Genomic DNA, 16,557 nt, shown 5'->3' on the forward strand with positions numbered 1-16,557 from the left:
TGCTGCTGTGGTGACCGTACAAACGTCACTGTACTACGCGGGCGTCCACTTGTGTGCGCGTTAGCTTCTTAGCAACAAAGCGGCCTGAAGCTTTTGTACATGCCGCTATTGTGTTATGCTTCTTTGTACAGTGTTATTGTTTCTTTTATATTGTCTTTTTATTAATTAAAAAACGCCCAACCCAGTAACCGAATGTCTACGACCATACCACGTTGACAACACCGGTTCTCGTCCGATCACCGCAGTTAAACAACGTCGGGCCTGGTTAGTACTTGGATGGGAGACCGCCTGGGAATACCTGGTGTCGTAGACCTATGTTTAACTTTTTTTAAATTATACTAAACAAAGTTTATTTTACCTTTCAATTATGTGTTTCTTGAACAGAAGTGTGTGCAAATACCAAAGTCATGGTTTCAGCAGCTGCTAATTTGAATCCTAGAAAATGTTCTATAATAAATTCCAAAAGTATTAGGTTATAGGATATATGTGTTTGTAGAGATTAAGACAGTGACTATAAGATCTCTATAATCTTGAACCGCAAGTTAGCGAATGTCTACAACCATACCACGTTGAAAACACCGGTTCTCGTCCGATCACCGCAGTTAAACAACGTCGGGCCTGGTTAGTACTTGGATGGGAGACCGCCTGGGAATACCTGGTGTCGTAGACCTATGTTTAACTTTTTTTTAAATTATACTAAACAAAGTTTATTTTACCTTTCAATTATGTTTTTATGACAGTAACTATAAGATCTATCTAAGGTATAATCTTGAACCGCAAGTAACCGAATGTCTACAACCGTACCAGGTTGCCTGGGAATATCTGGTGTCGTACACCTGTGTTTATCTTTTTAATAATCCTAAAATATAGTCTTTTTTAAATGTTTAGATTTTGACAAAATGTGTTTATACTGTTGATGATAGTATAAGTAAATAAATTCAAACTGTAACCGAAGTTAATCGAAAGTTTTTCAACTAAACTGCCTTGAAAACAACGGTTCTCGTCCGATCATTGAAGTTAAACAAGTTGTTGTTCAAAGACATGTTTGTTGTTGTATGTTGCTGCTGTGGTGACCGTACAAACGTCACTGTACTACGCGGGCGTCCACTTGTGTGCGCGTTAGCTTCTTAGCAACAAAGCGGCCTGAAGCTTTTGTACATGCCGCTATTGTGTTATGCTTCTTTGTACAGTGTTATTGTTTCTTTTATATTGTCTTTTTATTAATTAAAAAACGCCCAACTCAGTAACCGAATGTCTACGACCATACCACGTTGACAACACCGGTTCTCGTCCGATCACCGCAGTTAAACAACGTCGGGCCTGGTTAGTACTTGGATGGGAGACCGCCTGGGAATACCTGGTGTCGTAGACCTATGTTTAACTTTTTTTAAATTATACTAAACAAAGTTTATTTTACCTTTCAATTATGTGTTTCTTGAACAGAAGTGTGTGCAAATACCAAAGTCATGGTTTCAGCAGCTGCTAATTTGAATCCTAGAAAATGTTCTATAATAAATTCCAAAAGTATTAGGTTATAGGATATATGTGTTTGTAGAGATTAAGACAGTGACTATAAGATCTCTATAATCTTGAACCGCAAGTTAGCGAATGTCTACAACCATACCACGTTGAAAACACCGGTTCTCGTCCGATCACCGCAGTTAAACAACGTCGGGCCTGGTTAGTACTTGGATGGGAGACCGCCTGGGAATACCTGGTGTCGTAGACCTATGTTTAACTTTTTTTTAAATTATACTAAACAAAGTTTATTTTACCTTTCAATTATGTTTTTATGACAGTAACTATAAGATCTATCTAAGGTATAATCTTGAACCGCAAGTAACCGAATGTCTACAACCGTACTAGGTTGCCTGGGAATATCTGGTGTCGTACACCTGTGTTTATCTTTTTAATAATCCTAAAATATAGTCTTTTTTAAATGTTTACATTTTGACAAAATGTGTTTATACTGTTGATGATAGTATAAGTAAATAAATTCAAACTGTAACCGAAGTTAATCGAAAGTTTTTCAACTAAACTGCCTTGAAAACAACGGTTCTCGTCCGATCATTGAAGTTAAACAAGTTGTTGTTCAAAGACATGTTTGTTGTTGTATGTTGCTGCTGTGGTGACCGTACAAACGTCACTGTACTACGCGGGCGTCCACTTGTGAGCGCGTTAGCTTCTTAGCAACAAAGCGGCCTGAAGCTTTTGTACATGCCGCTATTGTGTTATGCTTCTTTGTACAGTGTTATTGTTTCTTTTATATTGTCTTTTTATTAATTAAAAAACGCCCAACTCAGTAACCGAATGTCTACGACCATACCACGTTGACAACACCGGTTCTCGTCCGATCACCGCAGTTAAACAACGTCGGGCCTGGTTAGTACTTGGATGGGAGACCGCCTGGGAATACCTGGTGTCGTAGACCTATGTTTAACTTTTTTTAAATTATACTAAACAAAGTTTATTTTACCTTTCAATTATGTGTTTCTTGAACAGAAGTGTGTGCAAATACCAAAGTCATGGTTTCAGCAGCTGCTAATTTGAATCCTAGAAAATGTTCTATAATAAATTCCAAAAGTATTAGGTTATAGGATATATGTGTTTGTAGAGATTAAGACAGTAACTATAAGATCTCTATAATCTTGAACCGCAAGTTAACGAATGTCTACAACCATACCACGTTGAAAACACCGGTTCTCGTCCGATCACCGCAGTTAAACAACGTCGGGCCTGGTTAGTACTTGGATGGGAGACCGCCTGGGAATACCTGGTGTCGTAGACCTATGTTTAACTTTTTTAAATTATACTAAACAAAATTTGTTTCACCTTTCAATTATGTTTTTATGACAGTAACAATAAGATCTATCTAAGGTATAATCTTGAACCGCAAGTAACCGAATGTCTACAACCGTACCAGGTTGCCTGGGAATATCTGGTGTCGTACACCTGTGTTTATCTTTTTAATAATCCTAAAATATAGTCTTTTTTAAATGTTTAGATTTTGACAAAATGTGTTTATACTGTTGATGATAGTATAAGTAAATAAATTCAAACTGTAACCGAAGTTAATCGAAAGTTTTTCAACTAAACTGCCTTGAAAACAACGGTTCTCGTCCGATCATTGAAGTTAAACAAGTTGTTGTTCAAAGACATGTTTGTTGTTGTATGTTGCTGCTGTGGTGACCGTACAAACGTCACTGTACTACGCGGGCGTCCACTTGTGTGCGCGTTAGCTTCTTAGCAACAAAGCGGCCTGAAGCTTTTGTACATGCCGCTATTGTGTTATGCTTCTTTGTACAGTGTTATTGTTTCTTTTATATTGTCTTTTTATTAATTAAAAAACGCCCAACTCAGTAACCGAATGTCTACGACCATACCACGTTGACAACACCGGTTCTCGTCCGATCACCGCAGTTAAACAACGTCGGGCCTGGTTAGTACTTGGATGGGAGACCGCCTGGGAATACCTGGTGTCGTAGACCTATGTTTAACTTTTTTTAAATTATACTAAACAAAGTTTATTTTACCTTTCAATTATGTGTTTCTTGAACAGAAGTGTGTGCAAATACCAAAGTCATGGTTTCAGCAGCTGCTAATTTGAATCCTAGAAAATGTTCTATAATAAATTCCAAAAGTATTAGGTTATAGGATATATGTGTTTGTAGAGATTAAGACAGTGACTATAAGATCTCTATAATCTTGAACCGCAAGTTAGCGAATGTCTACAACCATACCACGTTGAAAACACCGGTTCTCGTCCGATCACCGCAGTTAAACAACGTCGGGCCTGGTTAGTACTTGGATGGGAGACCGCCTGGGAATACCTGGTGTCGTAGACCTATGTTTAACTTTTTTTTAAATTATACTAAACAAAGTTTATTTTACCTTTCAATTATGTTTTTATGACAGTAACTATAAGATCTATCTAAGGTATAATCTTGAACCGCAAGTAACCGAATGTCTACAACCGTACCAGGTTGCCTGGGAATATCTGGTGTCGTACACCTGTGTTTATCTTTTTAATAATCCTAAAATATAGTCTTTTTTAAATGTTTACATTTTGACAAAATGTGTTTATACTGTTGATGATAGTATAAGTAAATAAATTCAAACTGTAACCGAAGTTAATCGAAAGTTTTTCAACTAAACTGCCTTGAAAACAACGGTTCTCGTCCGATCATTGAAGTTAAACAAGTTGTTGTTCAAAGACATGTTTGTTGTTGTATGTTGCTGCTGTGGTGACCGTACAAACGTCACTGTACTACGCGGGCGTCCACTTGTGTGCGCGTTAGCTTCTTAGCAACAAAGCGGCCTGAAGCTTTTGTACATGCCGCTATTGTGTTATGCTTCTTTGTACAGTGTTATTGTTTCTTTTATATTGTCTTTTTATTAATTAAAAAACGCCCAACTCAGTAACCGAATGTCTACGACCATACCACGTTGACAACACCGGTTCTCGTCCGATCACCGCAGTTAAACAACGTCGGGCCTGGTTAGTACTTGGATGGGAGACCGCCTGGGAATACCTGGTGTCGTAGACCTATGTTTAACTTTTTTTAAATTATACTAAACAAAGTTTATTTTACCTTTCAATTATGTGTTTCTTGAACAGAAGTGTGTGCAAATACCAAAGTCATGGTTTCAGCAGCTGCTAATTTGAATCCTAGAAAATGTTCTATAATAAATTCCAAAAGTATTAGGTTATAGGATATATGTGTTTGTAGAGATTAAGACAGTGACTATAAGATCTCTATAATCTTGAACCGCAAGTTAGCGAATGTCTACAACCATACCACGTTGAAAACACCGGTTCTCGTCCGATCACCGCAGTTAAACAACGTCGGGCCTGGTTAGTACTTGGATGGGAGACCGCCTGGGAATACCTGGTGTCGTAGACCTATGTTTAACTTTTTTTTAAATTATACTAAACAAAGTTTATTTTACCTTTCAATTATGTTTTTATGACAGTAACTATAAGATCTATCTAAGGTATAATCTTGAACCGCAAGTAACCGAATGTCTACAACCGTACCAGGTTGCCTGGGAATATCTGGTGTCGTACACCTGTGTTTATCTTTTTAATAATCCTAAAATATAGTCTTTTTTAAATGTTTAGATTTTGACAAAATGTGTTTATACTGTTGATGATAGTATAAGTAAATAAATTCAAACTGTAACCGAAGTTAATCGAAAGTTTTTCAACTAAACTGCCTTGAAAACAACGGTTCTCGTCCGATCATTGAAGTTAAACAAGTTGTTGTTCAAAGACATGTTTGTTGTTGTATGTTGCTGCTGTGGTGACCGTACAAACGTCACTGTACTACGCGGGCGTCCACTTGTGTGCGCGTTAGCTTCTTAGCAACAAAGCGGCCTGAAGCTTTTGTACATGCCGCTATTGTGTTATGCTTCTTTGTACAGTGTTATTGTTTCTTTTATATTGTCTTTTTATTAATTAAAAAACGCCCAACTCAGTAACCGAATGTCTACGACCATACCACGTTGACAACACCGGTTCTCGTCCGATCACCGCAGTTAAACAACGTCGGGCCTGGTTAGTACTTGGATGGGAGACCGCCTGGGAATACCTGGTGTCGTAGACCTATGTTTAACTTTTTTTAAATTATACTAAACAAAGTTTATTTTACCTTTCAATTATGTGTTTCTTGAACAGAAGTGTGTGCAAATACCAAAGTCATGGTTTCAGCAGCTGCTAATTTGAATCCTAGAAAATGTTCTATAATAAATTCCAAAAGTATTAGGTTATAGGATATATGTGTTTGTAGAGATTAAGACAGTAACTATAAGATCTCTATAATCTTGAACCGCAAGTTAACGAATGTCTACAACCATACCACGTTGAAAACACCGGTTCTCGTCCGATCACCGCAGTTAAACAACGTCGGGCCTGGTTAGTACTTGGATGGGAGACCGCCTGGGAATACCTGGTGTCGTAGACCTATGTTTAACTTTTTTAAATTATACTAAACAAAATTTGTTTCACCTTTCAATTATGTTTTTATGACAGTAACAATAAGATCTATCTAAGGTATAATCTTGAACCGCAAGTAACCGAATGTCTACAACCATACCACGTTGAAAACACTGGTTCTCGTCCGATCACCGCAGTTAAACAACGTCGGGCCTGGTTAGTACTTGGATGGGAGACCGCCTGGGAATACCTGGTGTCGTAGACCTATGTTTAACTTTTTTTAAAATTATACTAAACAAAGTTTATTTTACCTTTCAATTATGTTTTTATGACAGTAACTATAAGATCTATCTAAGGTATAATCTTGAACCGCAAGTAACCGAATGTCTACAACCGTACCAGGTTGCCTGGGAATATCTGGTGTCGTACACCTGTGTTTATCTTCTTAATAATCCTAAAATATAGTCTTTTTTAAATGTTTAGATTTTGACAAATGTGTTTATACTGTTGATGATAGTATAAGTAAATAAATTCAAACTGTAACCGAAGTTAATCGAAAGTTTTTCAACTAAACTGCCTTGAAAACAACGGTTCTCGTCCGATCATTGAAGTTAAACAAGTTGTTGTTCAAAGACATGTTTGTTGTTGTATGTTGCTGCTGTGGTGACCGTACAAACGTCACTGTACTACGCGGGCGTCCACTTGTGTGCGCGTTAGCTTCTTAGCAACAAAGCGGCCTGAAGCTTTTGTACATGCCGCTATTGTGTTATGCTTCTTTGTACAGTGTTATTGTTTCTTTTATATTGTCTTTTTATTAATTAAAAAACGCCCAACCCAGTAACCGAATGTCTACGACCATACCACGTTGACAACACCGGTTCTCGTCCGATCACCGCAGTTAAACAACGTCGGGCCTGGTTAGTACTTGGATGGGAGACCGCCTGGGAATACCTGGTGTCGTAGACCTATGTTTAACTTTTTTTAAATTATACTAAACAAAGTTTATTTTACCTTTCAATTATGTGTTTCTTGAACAGAAGTGTGTGCAAATACCAAAGTCATGGTTTCAGCAGCTGCTAATTTGAATCCTAGAAAATGTTCTATAATAAATTCCAAAAGTATTATGTTATAGGATATATGTGTTTGTAGAGATTAAGACAGTGACTATAAGATCTCTATAATCTTGAACCGCAAGTTAGCGAATGTCTACAACCATACCACGTTGAAAACACCGGTTCTCGTCCGATCACCGCAGTTAAACAACGTCGGGCCTGGTTAGTACTTGGATGGGAGACCGCCTGGGAATGGCTACCTGGTGTCGTAGACCTATGTTTAACTTTTTTAAATTATACTAAACAAAATTTGTTTTACCTTTCAATTATGTTTTTATGACAGTAACAATAAGATCTATCTAAGGTATAATCTTGAACCGCAAGTAACCGAATGTCTACAACCATACCACGTTGAAAACACCGGTTCTCGTCCGATCACCGCAGTTAAACAACGTCGGGCCTGGTTAGTACTTGGATGGGAGACCGCCTGGGAATACCTGGTGTCGTAGACCTATGTTTAACTTTTTTTTAAATTATACTAAACAAAGTTTATTTTACCTTTCAATTATGTTTTTATGACAGTAACTATAAGATCTATCTAAGGTATAATCTTGAACCGCAAGTAACCGAATGTCTACAACCGTACCAGGTTGCCTGGGAATATCTGGTGTCGTACACCTGTGTTTATCTTTTTAATAATCCTAAAATATAGTCTTTTTTAAATGTTTACATTTTGACAAAATGTGTTTATACTGTTGATGATAGTATAAGTAAATAAATTCAAACTGTAACCGAAGTTAATCGAAAGTTTTTCAACTAAACTGCCTTGAAAACAACGGTTCTCGTCCGATCATTGAAGTTAAACAAGTTGTTGTTCAAAGACATGTTTGTTGTTGTATGTTGCTGCTGTGGTGACCGTACAAACGTCACTGTACTACGCGGGCGTCCACTTGTGTGCGCGTTAGCTTCTTAGCAACAAAGCGGCCTGAAGCTTTTGTACATGCCGCTATTGTGTTATGCTTCTTTGTACAGTGTTATTGTTTCTTTTATATTGTCTTTTTATTAATTAAAAAACGCCCAACCCAGTAACCGAATGTCTACGACCATACCACGTTGACAACACCGGTTCTCGTCCGATCACCGCAGTTAAACAACGTCGGGCCTGGTTAGTACTTGGATGGGAGACCGCCTGGGAATACCTGGTGTCGTAGACCTATGTTTAACTTTTTTTAAATTATACTAAACAAAGTTTATTTTACCTTTCAATTATGTGTTTCTTGAACAGAAGTGTGTGCAAATACCAAAGTCATGGTTTCAGCAGCTGCTAATTTGAATCCTAGAAAATGTTCTATAATAAATTCCAAAAGTATTAGGTTATAGGATATATGTGTTTGTAGAGATTAAGACAGTGACTATAAGATCTCTATAATCTTGAACCGCAAGTTAGCGAATGTCTACAACCATACCACGTTGAAAACACCGGTTCTCGTCCGATCACCGCAGTTAAACAACGTCGGGCCTGGTTAGTACTTGGATGGGAGACCGCCTGGGAATACCTGGTGTCGTAGACCTATGTTTAACTTTTTTAAATTATACTAAACAAAATTTGTTTTACCTTTCAATTATGTTTTTATGACAGTAACAATAAGATCTATCTAAGGTATAATCTTGAACCGCAAGTAACCGAATGTCTACAACCGTACCAGGTTGCCTGGGAATATCTGGTGTCGTACACCTGTGTTTATCTTTTTAATAATCCTAAAATATAGTCTTTTTTAAATGTTTAGATTTTGACAAAATGTGTTTATACTGTTGATGATAGTATAAGTAAATAAATTCAAACTGTAACCGAAGTTAATCGAAAGTTTTTCAACTAAACTGCCTTGAAAACAACGGTTCTCGTCCGATCATTGAAGTTAAACAAGTTGTTGTTCAAAGACATGTTTGTTGTTGTATGTTGCTGCTGTGGTGACCGTACAAACGTCACTGTACTACGCGGGCGTCCACTTGTGTGCGCGTTTGCTTCTTAGCAACAAAGCGGCCTGAAGCTTTTGTACATGCCGCTATTGTGTTATGCTTCTTTGTACAGTGTTATTGTTTCTTTTATATTGTCTTTTTATTAATTAAAAAACGCCCAACTCAGTAACCGAATGTCTACGACCATACCACGTTGAAAACACCGGTTCTCGTCCGATCACCGCAGTTAAACAACGTCGGGCCTGGTTAGTACTTGGATGGGAGACCGCCTGGGAATACCTGGTGTCGTAGACCTATGTTTAACTTTTTTTAAAATTATACTAAACAAAGTTTATTTTACCTTTCAATTATGTTTTTATGACAGTAACTATAAGATCTATCTAAGGTATAATCTTGAACCGCAAGTAACCGAATGTCTACAACCGTACCAGGTTGCCTGGGAATATCTGGTGTCGTACACCTGTGTTTATCTTTTTAATAATCCTAAAATATAGTCTTTTTTAAATGTTTAGATTTTGACAAAATGTGTTTATACTGTTGATGATAGTATAAGTAAATAAATTCAAACTGTAACCGAAGTTAATCGAAAGTTTTTCAACTAAACTGCCTTGAAAACAACGGTTCTCGTCCGATCATTGAAGTTAAACAAGTTGTTGTTCAAAGACATGTTTGTTGTTGTATGTTGCTGCTGTGGTGACCGTACAAACGTCACTGTACTACGCGGGCGTCCACTTGTGTGCGCGTTTGCTTCTTAGCAACAAAGCGGCCTGAAGCTTTTGTACATGCCGCTATTGTGTTATGCTTCTTTGTACAGTGTTATTGTTTCTTTTATATTGTCTTTTTATTAATTAAAAAACGCCCAACTCAGTAACCGAATGTCTACGACCATACCACGTTGAAAACACCGGTTCTCGTCCGATCACCGCAGTTAAACAACGTCGGGCCTGGTTAGTACTTGGATGGGAGACCGCCTGGGAATACCTGGTGTCGTAGACCTATGTTTAACTTTTTTTAAATTATACTAAACAAAGTTTATTTTACCTTTCAATTATGTGTTTCTTGAACAGAAGTGTGTGCAAATACCAAAGTCATGGTTTCAGCAGCTGCTAATTTGAATCCTAGAAAATGTTCTATAATAAATTCCAAAAGTATTAGGTTATAGGATATATGTGTTTGTAGAGATTAAGACAGTGACTATAAGATCTCTATAATCTTGAACCGCAAGTTAGCGAATGTCTACAACCATACCACGTTGAAAACACCGGTTCTCGTCCGATCACCGCAGTTAAACAACGTCGGGCCTGGTTAGTACTTGGATGGGAGACCGCCTGGGAATACCTGGTGTCGTAGACCTATGTTTAACTTTTTTAAATTATACTAAACAAAATTTGTTTTACCTTTCAATTATGTTTTTATGACAGTAACAATAAGATCTATCTAAGGTATAATCTTGAACCGCAAGTAACCGAATGTCTACAACCATACCACGTTGAAAACACTGGTTCTCGTCCGATCACCGCAGTTAAACAACGTCGGGCCTGGTTAGTACTTGGATGGGAGACCGCCTGGGAATACCTGGTGTCGTAGACCTATGTTTAACTTTTTTTAAAATTATACTAAACAAAGTTTATTTTACCTTTCAATTATGTTTTTATGACAGTAACTATAAGATCTATCTAAGGTATAATCTTGAACCGCAAGTAACCGAATGTCTACAACCGTACCAGGTTGCCTGGGAATATCTGGTGTCGTACACCTGTGTTTATGTTTTTAATAATCCTAAAATATAGTCTTTTTTAAATGTTTAGATTTTGACAAATGTGTTTATACTGTTGATGATAGTATAAGTAAATAAATTCAAACTGTAACCGAAGTTAATCGAAAGTTTTTCAACTAAACTGCCTTGAAAACAACGGTTCTCGTCCGATCATTGAAGTTAAACAAGTTGTTGTTCAAAGACATGTTTGTTGTTGTATGTTGCTGCTGTGGTGACCGTACAAACGTCACTGTACTACGCGGGCGTCCACTTGTGTGCGCGTTTGCTTCTTAGCAACAAAGCGGCCTGAAGCGTTTGTACATGCCGCTATTGTGTTATGCTTCTTTGTACAGTGTTATTGTTTCTTTTATATTGTCTTTTTATTAATTAAAAAACGCCCAACTCAGTAACCGAATGTCTACGACCATACCACGTTGACAACACCGGTTCTCGTCCGATCACCGCAGTTAAACAACGTCGGGCCTGGTTAGTACTTGGATGGGAGACCGCCTGGGAATACCTGGTGTCGTAGACCTATGTTTAACTTTTTTTAAATTATACTAAACAAAGTTTATTTTACCTTTCAATTATGTGTTTCTTGAACAGAAGTGTGTGCAAATACCAAAGTCATGGTTTCAGCAGCTGCTAATTTGAATCCTAGAAAATGTTCTATAATAAATTCCAAAAGTATTAGGTTATAGGATATATGTGTTTGTAGAGATTAAGACAGTGACTATAAGATCTCTATAATCTTGAACCGCAAGTTAGCGAATGTCTACAACCATACCACGTTGAAAACACCGGTTCTCGTCCGATCACCGCAGTTAAACAACGTCGGGCCTGGTTAGTACTTGGATGGGAGACCGCCTGGGAATGGCTACCTGGTGTCGTAGACCTATGTTTAACTTTTTTAAATTATACTAAACAAAATTTGTTTTACCTTTCAATTATGTTTTTATGACAGTAACAATAAGATCTATCTAAGGTATAATCTTGAACCGCAAGTAACCGAATGTCTACAACCATACCACGTTGAAAACACTGGTTCTCGTCCGATCACCGCAGTTAAACAACGTCGGGCCTGGTTAGTACTTGGATGGGAGACCGCCTGGGAATACCTGGTGTCGTAGACCTATGTTTAACTTTTTTTAAAATTATACTAAACAAAGTTTATTTTACCTTTCAATTATGTTTTTATGACAGTAACTATAAGATCTATCTAAGGTATAATCTTGAACCGCAAGTAACCGAATGTCTACAACCGTACCAGGTTGCCTGGGAATATCTGGTGTCGTACACCTGTGTTTATGTTTTTAATAATCCTAAAATATAGTCTTTTTTAAATGTTTAGATTTTGACAAATGTGTTTATACTGTTGATGATAGTATAAGTAAATAAATTCAAACTGTAACCGAAGTTAATCGAAAGTTTTTCAACTAAACTGCCTTGAAAACAACGGTTCTCGTCCGATCATTGAAGTTAAACAAGTTGTTGTTCAAAGACATGTTTGTTGTTGTATGTTGCTGCTGTGGTGACCGTACAAACGTCACTGTACTACGCGGGCGTCCACTTGTGTGCGCGTTTGCTTCTTAGCAACAAAGCGGCCTGAAGCGTTTGTACATGCCGCTATTGTGTTATGCTTCTTTGTACAGTGTTATTGTTTCTTTTATATTGTCTTTTTATTAATTAAAAAACGCCCAACTCAGTAACCGAATGTCTACGACCATACCACGTTGACAACACCGGTTCTCGTCCGATCACCGCAGTTAAACAACGTCGGGCCTGGTTAGTACTTGGATGGGAGACCGCCTGGGAATACCTGGTGTCGTAGACCTATGTTTAACTTTTTTTAAATTATACTAAACAAAGTTTATTTTACCTTTCAATTATGTGTTTCTTGAACAGAAGTGTGTGCAAATACCAAAGTCATGGTTTCAGCAGCTGCTAATTTGAATCCTAGAAAATGTTCTATAATAAATTCCAAAAGTATTAGGTTATAGGATATATGTGTTTGTAGAGATTAAGACAGTGACTATAAGATCTCTATAATCTTGAACCGCAAGTTAGCGAATGTCTACAACCATACCACGTTGAAAACACCGGTTCTCGTCCGATCACCGCAGTTAAACAACGTCGGGCCTGGTTAGTACTTGGATGGGAGACCGCCTGGGAATGGCTACCTGGTGTCGTAGACCTATGTTTAACTTTTTTAAATTATACTAAACAAAATTTGTTTTACCTTTCAATTATGTTTTTATGACAGTAACAATAAGATCTATCTAAGGTATAATCTTGAACCGCAAGTAACCGAATGTCTACAACCATACCACGTTGAAAACACCGGTTCTCGTCCGATCACCGCAGTTAAACAACGTCGGGCCTGGTTAGTACTTGGATGGGAGACCGCCTGGGAATACCTGGTGTCGTAGACCTATGTTTAACTTTTTTTTAAATTATACTAAACAAAGTTTATTTTACCTTTCAATTATGTTTTTATGACAGTAACTATAAGATCTATCTAAGGTATAATCTTGAACCGCAAGTAACCGAATGTCTACAACCGTACCAGGTTGCCTGGGAATATCTGGTGTCGTACACCTGTGTTTATCTTTTTAATAATCCTAAAATATAGTCTTTTTTAAATGTTTACATTTTGACAAAATGTGTTTATACTGTTGATGATAGTATAAGTAAATAAATTCAAACTGTAACCGAAGTTAATCGAAAGTTTTTCAACTAAACTGCCTTGAAAACAACGGTTCTCGTCCGATCATTGAAGTTAAACAAGTTGTTGTTCAAAGACATGTTTGTTGTTGTATGTTGCTGCTGTGGTGACCGTACAAACGTCACTGTACTACGCGGGCGTCCACTTGTGTGCGCGTTAGCTTCTTAGCAACAAAGCGGCCTGAAGCTTTTGTACATGCCGCTATTGTGTTATGCTTCTTTGTACAGTGTTATTGTTTCTTTTATATTGTCTTTTTATTAATTAAAAAACGCCCAACTCAGTAACCGAATGTCTACGACCATACCACGTTGACAACACCGGTTCTCGTCCGATCACCGCAGTTAAACAACGTCGGGCCTGGTTAGTACTTGGATGGGAGACCGCCTGGGAATACCTGGTGTCGTAGACCTATGTTTAACTTTTTTTAAATTATACTAAACAAAGTTTATTTTACCTTTCAATTATGTGTTTCTTGAACAGAAGTGTGTGCAAATACCAAAGTCATGGTTTCAGCAGCTGCTAATTTGAATCCTAGAAAATGTTCTATAATAAATTCCAAAAGTATTAGGTTATAGGATATATGTGTTTGTAGAGATTAAGACAGTGACTATAAGATCTCTATAATCTTGAACCGCAAGTTAGCGAATGTCTACAACCATACCACGTTGAAAACACCGGTTCTCGTCCGATCACCGCAGTTAAACAACGTCGGGCCTGGTTAGTACTTGGATGGGAGACCGCCTGGGAATGGCTACCTGGTGTCGTAGACCTATGTTTAACTTTTTTAAATTATACTAAACAAAATTTGTTTTACCTTTCAATTATGTTTTTATGACAGTAACAATAAGATCTATCTAAGGTATAATCTTGAACCGCAAGTAACCGAATGTCTACAACCATACCACGTTGAAAACACCGGTTCTCGTCCGATCACCGCAGTTAAACAACGTCGGGCCTGGTTAGTACTTGGATGGGAGACCGCCTGGGAATACCTGGTGTCGTAGACCTATGTTTAACTTTTTTTTAAATTATACTAAACAAAGTTTATTTTACCTTTCAATTATGTTTTTATGACAGTAACTATAAGATCTATCTAAGGTATAATCTTGAACCGCAAGTAACCGAATGTCTACAACCGTACCAGGTTGCCTGGGAATATCTGGTGTCGTACACCTGTGTTTATCTTTTTAATAATCCTAAAATATAGTCTTTTTTAAATGTTTACATTTTGACAAAATGTGTTTATACTGTTGATGATAGTATAAGTAAATAAATTCAAACTGTAACCGAAGTTAATCGAAAGTTTTTCAACTAAACTGCCTTGAAAACAACGGTTCTCGTCCGATCATTGAAGTTAAACAAGTTGTTGTTCAAAGACATGTTTGTTGTTGTATGTTGCTGCTGTGGTGACCGTACAAACGTCACTGTACTACGCGGGCGTCCACTTGTGTGCGCGTTAGCTTCTTAGCAACAAAGCGGCCTGAAGCTTTTGTACATGCCGCTATTGTGTTATGCTTCTTTGTACAGTGTTATTGTTTCTTTTATATTGTCTTTTTATTAATTAAAAAACGCCCAACTCAGTAACCGAATGTCTACGACCATACCACGTTGACAACACCGGTTCTCGTCCGATCACCGCAGTTAAACAACGTCGGGCCTGGTTAGTACTTGGATGGGAGACCGCCTGGGAATACCTGGTGTCGTAGACCTATGTTTAACTTTTTTTAAATTATACTAAACAAAGTTTATTTTACCTTTCAATTATGTGTTTCTTGAACAGAAGTGTGTGCAAATACCAAAGTCATGGTTTCAGCAGCTGCTAATTTGAATCCTAGAAAATGTTCTATAATAAATTCCAAAAGTATTAGGTTATAGGATATATGTGTTTGTAGAGATTAAGACAGTGACTATAAGATCTCTATAATCTTGAACCGCAAGTTAGCGAATGTCTACAACCATACCACGTTGAAAACACCGGTTCTCGTCCGATCACCGCAGTTAAACAACGTCGGGCCTGGTTAGTACTTGGATGGGAGACCGCCTGGGAATACCTGGTGTCTTAGACCTATGTTTAACTTTTTTTTAAATTATACTAAACAAAGTTTATTTTACCTTTCAATTATGTTTTTATGACAGTAACTATAAGATCTATCTAAGGTATAATCTTGAACCGCAAGTAACCGAATGTCTACAACCGTACCAGGTTGCCTGGGAATATCTGGTGTCGTACACCTGTGTTTATCTTTTTAATAATCCTAAAATATAGTCTTTTTTAAATGTTTAGATTTTGACAAAATGTGTTTATACTGTTGATGATAGTATAAGTAAATAAATTCAAACTGTAACCGAAGTTAATCGAAAGTTTTTCAACTAAACTGCCTTGAAAACAACGGTTCTCGTCCGATCATTGAAGTTAAACAAGTTGTTGTTCAAAGACATGTTTGTTGTTGTATGTTGCTGCTGTGGTGACCGTACAAACGTCACTGTACTACGCGGGCGTCCACTTGTGTGCGCGTTAGCTTCTTAGCAACAAAGCGGCCTGAAGCTTTTGTACATGCCGCTATTGTGTTATGCTTCTTTGTACAGTGTTATTGTTTCTTTTATATTGTCTTTTTATTAATTAAAAAACGCCCAACTCAGTAACCGAATGTCTACGACCATACCACGTTGACAACACCGGTTCTCGTCTGATCACCGCAGTTAAACAACGTCGGGCCTGGTTAGTACTTGGATGGGAGACCGCCTGGGAATACCTGGTGTCGTAGACCTATGTTTAACTTTTTTTTAATTATACTAAACAAAATTTGTTTTACCTTTCAATTATGTTTTTATGACAGTAACAATAAGATCTATCTAAGGTATAATCTTGAACCGCAAGTAACCGAATGTCTACAACCATACCACGTTGAAAACACTGGTTCTCGTCCGATCACCGCAGTTAAACAACGTCGGGCCTGGTTAGTACTTGGATGGGAGACCGCCTGGGAATACCTGGTGTCGTAGACCTATGTTTAACTTTTTTTAAAATTATACTAAACAAAGTTTATTTTACCTTTCAATTATGTTTTTATGACAGTAACTATAAGATCTATCTAAGGTATAATCTTGAACC

At 37.5% G+C, this 16,557-nt stretch overlaps 35 non-coding genes across 35 annotated transcripts; all 35 read left to right on the plus strand.

Moving 5' to 3' along the window:
* The first annotated feature begins 194 nt into the window (after window positions 1-194).
* Window positions 195-313, plus strand: LOC144846860 (5S ribosomal RNA). Its single transcript, XR_013613441.1, has one exon. It is a non-coding gene; the product is annotated as a 5S ribosomal RNA (ribosomal RNA).
* Window positions 314-551: 238 nt separating this feature from the next.
* Window positions 552-670, plus strand: LOC144846188 (5S ribosomal RNA). Its single transcript, XR_013612814.1, has one exon. It is a non-coding gene; the product is annotated as a 5S ribosomal RNA (ribosomal RNA).
* Window positions 671-1,253: 583 nt separating this feature from the next.
* Window positions 1,254-1,372, plus strand: LOC144846861 (5S ribosomal RNA). The gene has a single exon (XR_013613442.1). It is a non-coding gene; the product is annotated as a 5S ribosomal RNA (ribosomal RNA).
* Window positions 1,373-1,610: 238 nt separating this feature from the next.
* On the plus strand, window positions 1,611-1,729 carry LOC144846189 (5S ribosomal RNA). Its single transcript, XR_013612815.1, has one exon. It is a non-coding gene; the product is annotated as a 5S ribosomal RNA (ribosomal RNA).
* A 583-nt stretch (window positions 1,730-2,312) lies between these two features.
* On the plus strand, window positions 2,313-2,431 carry LOC144846862 (5S ribosomal RNA). Its single transcript, XR_013613443.1, has one exon. It is a non-coding gene; the product is annotated as a 5S ribosomal RNA (ribosomal RNA).
* A 238-nt stretch (window positions 2,432-2,669) lies between these two features.
* On the plus strand, window positions 2,670-2,788 carry LOC144846190 (5S ribosomal RNA). Its single transcript, XR_013612816.1, has one exon. It is a non-coding gene; the product is annotated as a 5S ribosomal RNA (ribosomal RNA).
* Window positions 2,789-3,369: 581 nt separating this feature from the next.
* Window positions 3,370-3,488, plus strand: LOC144846863 (5S ribosomal RNA). Its single transcript, XR_013613444.1, has one exon. It is a non-coding gene; the product is annotated as a 5S ribosomal RNA (ribosomal RNA).
* A 238-nt stretch (window positions 3,489-3,726) lies between these two features.
* Window positions 3,727-3,845, plus strand: LOC144846191 (5S ribosomal RNA). Its single transcript, XR_013612817.1, has one exon. It is a non-coding gene; the product is annotated as a 5S ribosomal RNA (ribosomal RNA).
* Window positions 3,846-4,428: 583 nt separating this feature from the next.
* On the plus strand, window positions 4,429-4,547 carry LOC144846864 (5S ribosomal RNA). Its single transcript, XR_013613445.1, has one exon. It is a non-coding gene; the product is annotated as a 5S ribosomal RNA (ribosomal RNA).
* A 238-nt stretch (window positions 4,548-4,785) lies between these two features.
* Window positions 4,786-4,904, plus strand: LOC144846192 (5S ribosomal RNA). The gene has a single exon (XR_013612818.1). It is a non-coding gene; the product is annotated as a 5S ribosomal RNA (ribosomal RNA).
* Window positions 4,905-5,487: 583 nt separating this feature from the next.
* Window positions 5,488-5,606, plus strand: LOC144846865 (5S ribosomal RNA). Its single transcript, XR_013613446.1, has one exon. It is a non-coding gene; the product is annotated as a 5S ribosomal RNA (ribosomal RNA).
* A 238-nt stretch (window positions 5,607-5,844) lies between these two features.
* Window positions 5,845-5,963, plus strand: LOC144846193 (5S ribosomal RNA). The gene has a single exon (XR_013612820.1). It is a non-coding gene; the product is annotated as a 5S ribosomal RNA (ribosomal RNA).
* A 118-nt stretch (window positions 5,964-6,081) lies between these two features.
* On the plus strand, window positions 6,082-6,200 carry LOC144846495 (5S ribosomal RNA). Its single transcript, XR_013613111.1, has one exon. It is a non-coding gene; the product is annotated as a 5S ribosomal RNA (ribosomal RNA).
* A 582-nt stretch (window positions 6,201-6,782) lies between these two features.
* On the plus strand, window positions 6,783-6,901 carry LOC144846866 (5S ribosomal RNA). Its single transcript, XR_013613447.1, has one exon. It is a non-coding gene; the product is annotated as a 5S ribosomal RNA (ribosomal RNA).
* A 238-nt stretch (window positions 6,902-7,139) lies between these two features.
* Window positions 7,140-7,262, plus strand: LOC144846661 (5S ribosomal RNA). The gene has a single exon (XR_013613269.1). It is a non-coding gene; the product is annotated as a 5S ribosomal RNA (ribosomal RNA).
* Window positions 7,263-7,380: 118 nt separating this feature from the next.
* LOC144846194 (5S ribosomal RNA) lies at window positions 7,381-7,499 on the plus strand. The gene has a single exon (XR_013612821.1). It is a non-coding gene; the product is annotated as a 5S ribosomal RNA (ribosomal RNA).
* A 583-nt stretch (window positions 7,500-8,082) lies between these two features.
* LOC144846867 (5S ribosomal RNA) lies at window positions 8,083-8,201 on the plus strand. Its single transcript, XR_013613448.1, has one exon. It is a non-coding gene; the product is annotated as a 5S ribosomal RNA (ribosomal RNA).
* Window positions 8,202-8,439: 238 nt separating this feature from the next.
* On the plus strand, window positions 8,440-8,558 carry LOC144846195 (5S ribosomal RNA). The gene has a single exon (XR_013612822.1). It is a non-coding gene; the product is annotated as a 5S ribosomal RNA (ribosomal RNA).
* A 581-nt stretch (window positions 8,559-9,139) lies between these two features.
* On the plus strand, window positions 9,140-9,258 carry LOC144846949 (5S ribosomal RNA). The gene has a single exon (XR_013613527.1). It is a non-coding gene; the product is annotated as a 5S ribosomal RNA (ribosomal RNA).
* Window positions 9,259-9,841: 583 nt separating this feature from the next.
* On the plus strand, window positions 9,842-9,960 carry LOC144846960 (5S ribosomal RNA). The gene has a single exon (XR_013613538.1). It is a non-coding gene; the product is annotated as a 5S ribosomal RNA (ribosomal RNA).
* A 238-nt stretch (window positions 9,961-10,198) lies between these two features.
* On the plus strand, window positions 10,199-10,317 carry LOC144846197 (5S ribosomal RNA). The gene has a single exon (XR_013612824.1). It is a non-coding gene; the product is annotated as a 5S ribosomal RNA (ribosomal RNA).
* A 118-nt stretch (window positions 10,318-10,435) lies between these two features.
* On the plus strand, window positions 10,436-10,554 carry LOC144846496 (5S ribosomal RNA). Its single transcript, XR_013613112.1, has one exon. It is a non-coding gene; the product is annotated as a 5S ribosomal RNA (ribosomal RNA).
* Window positions 10,555-11,136: 582 nt separating this feature from the next.
* On the plus strand, window positions 11,137-11,255 carry LOC144846869 (5S ribosomal RNA). The gene has a single exon (XR_013613450.1). It is a non-coding gene; the product is annotated as a 5S ribosomal RNA (ribosomal RNA).
* A 238-nt stretch (window positions 11,256-11,493) lies between these two features.
* LOC144846663 (5S ribosomal RNA) lies at window positions 11,494-11,616 on the plus strand. Its single transcript, XR_013613271.1, has one exon. It is a non-coding gene; the product is annotated as a 5S ribosomal RNA (ribosomal RNA).
* Window positions 11,617-11,734: 118 nt separating this feature from the next.
* On the plus strand, window positions 11,735-11,853 carry LOC144846497 (5S ribosomal RNA). The gene has a single exon (XR_013613113.1). It is a non-coding gene; the product is annotated as a 5S ribosomal RNA (ribosomal RNA).
* Window positions 11,854-12,435: 582 nt separating this feature from the next.
* On the plus strand, window positions 12,436-12,554 carry LOC144846870 (5S ribosomal RNA). The gene has a single exon (XR_013613451.1). It is a non-coding gene; the product is annotated as a 5S ribosomal RNA (ribosomal RNA).
* Window positions 12,555-12,792: 238 nt separating this feature from the next.
* LOC144846664 (5S ribosomal RNA) lies at window positions 12,793-12,915 on the plus strand. Its single transcript, XR_013613272.1, has one exon. It is a non-coding gene; the product is annotated as a 5S ribosomal RNA (ribosomal RNA).
* A 118-nt stretch (window positions 12,916-13,033) lies between these two features.
* Window positions 13,034-13,152, plus strand: LOC144846198 (5S ribosomal RNA). The gene has a single exon (XR_013612825.1). It is a non-coding gene; the product is annotated as a 5S ribosomal RNA (ribosomal RNA).
* A 583-nt stretch (window positions 13,153-13,735) lies between these two features.
* Window positions 13,736-13,854, plus strand: LOC144846871 (5S ribosomal RNA). Its single transcript, XR_013613452.1, has one exon. It is a non-coding gene; the product is annotated as a 5S ribosomal RNA (ribosomal RNA).
* A 238-nt stretch (window positions 13,855-14,092) lies between these two features.
* LOC144846665 (5S ribosomal RNA) lies at window positions 14,093-14,215 on the plus strand. Its single transcript, XR_013613273.1, has one exon. It is a non-coding gene; the product is annotated as a 5S ribosomal RNA (ribosomal RNA).
* A 118-nt stretch (window positions 14,216-14,333) lies between these two features.
* LOC144846200 (5S ribosomal RNA) lies at window positions 14,334-14,452 on the plus strand. Its single transcript, XR_013612826.1, has one exon. It is a non-coding gene; the product is annotated as a 5S ribosomal RNA (ribosomal RNA).
* Window positions 14,453-15,035: 583 nt separating this feature from the next.
* Window positions 15,036-15,154, plus strand: LOC144846873 (5S ribosomal RNA). The gene has a single exon (XR_013613453.1). It is a non-coding gene; the product is annotated as a 5S ribosomal RNA (ribosomal RNA).
* Window positions 15,155-15,392: 238 nt separating this feature from the next.
* LOC144846618 (5S ribosomal RNA) lies at window positions 15,393-15,511 on the plus strand. The gene has a single exon (XR_013613229.1). It is a non-coding gene; the product is annotated as a 5S ribosomal RNA (ribosomal RNA).
* Window positions 15,512-16,094: 583 nt separating this feature from the next.
* Window positions 16,095-16,213, plus strand: LOC144847026 (5S ribosomal RNA). Its single transcript, XR_013613601.1, has one exon. It is a non-coding gene; the product is annotated as a 5S ribosomal RNA (ribosomal RNA).
* A 119-nt stretch (window positions 16,214-16,332) lies between these two features.
* LOC144846499 (5S ribosomal RNA) lies at window positions 16,333-16,451 on the plus strand. The gene has a single exon (XR_013613115.1). It is a non-coding gene; the product is annotated as a 5S ribosomal RNA (ribosomal RNA).
* Window positions 16,452-16,557: the final 106 nt, after the last annotated feature.

Source organism: Antedon bifida, chromosome 6 (assembly GCF_963402885.1).
Source record: "Antedon bifida chromosome 6, ecAntBifi1.1, whole genome shotgun sequence".
Taxonomy (NCBI): Eukaryota; Metazoa; Echinodermata; class Crinoidea; order Comatulida; family Antedonidae; genus Antedon; species Antedon bifida.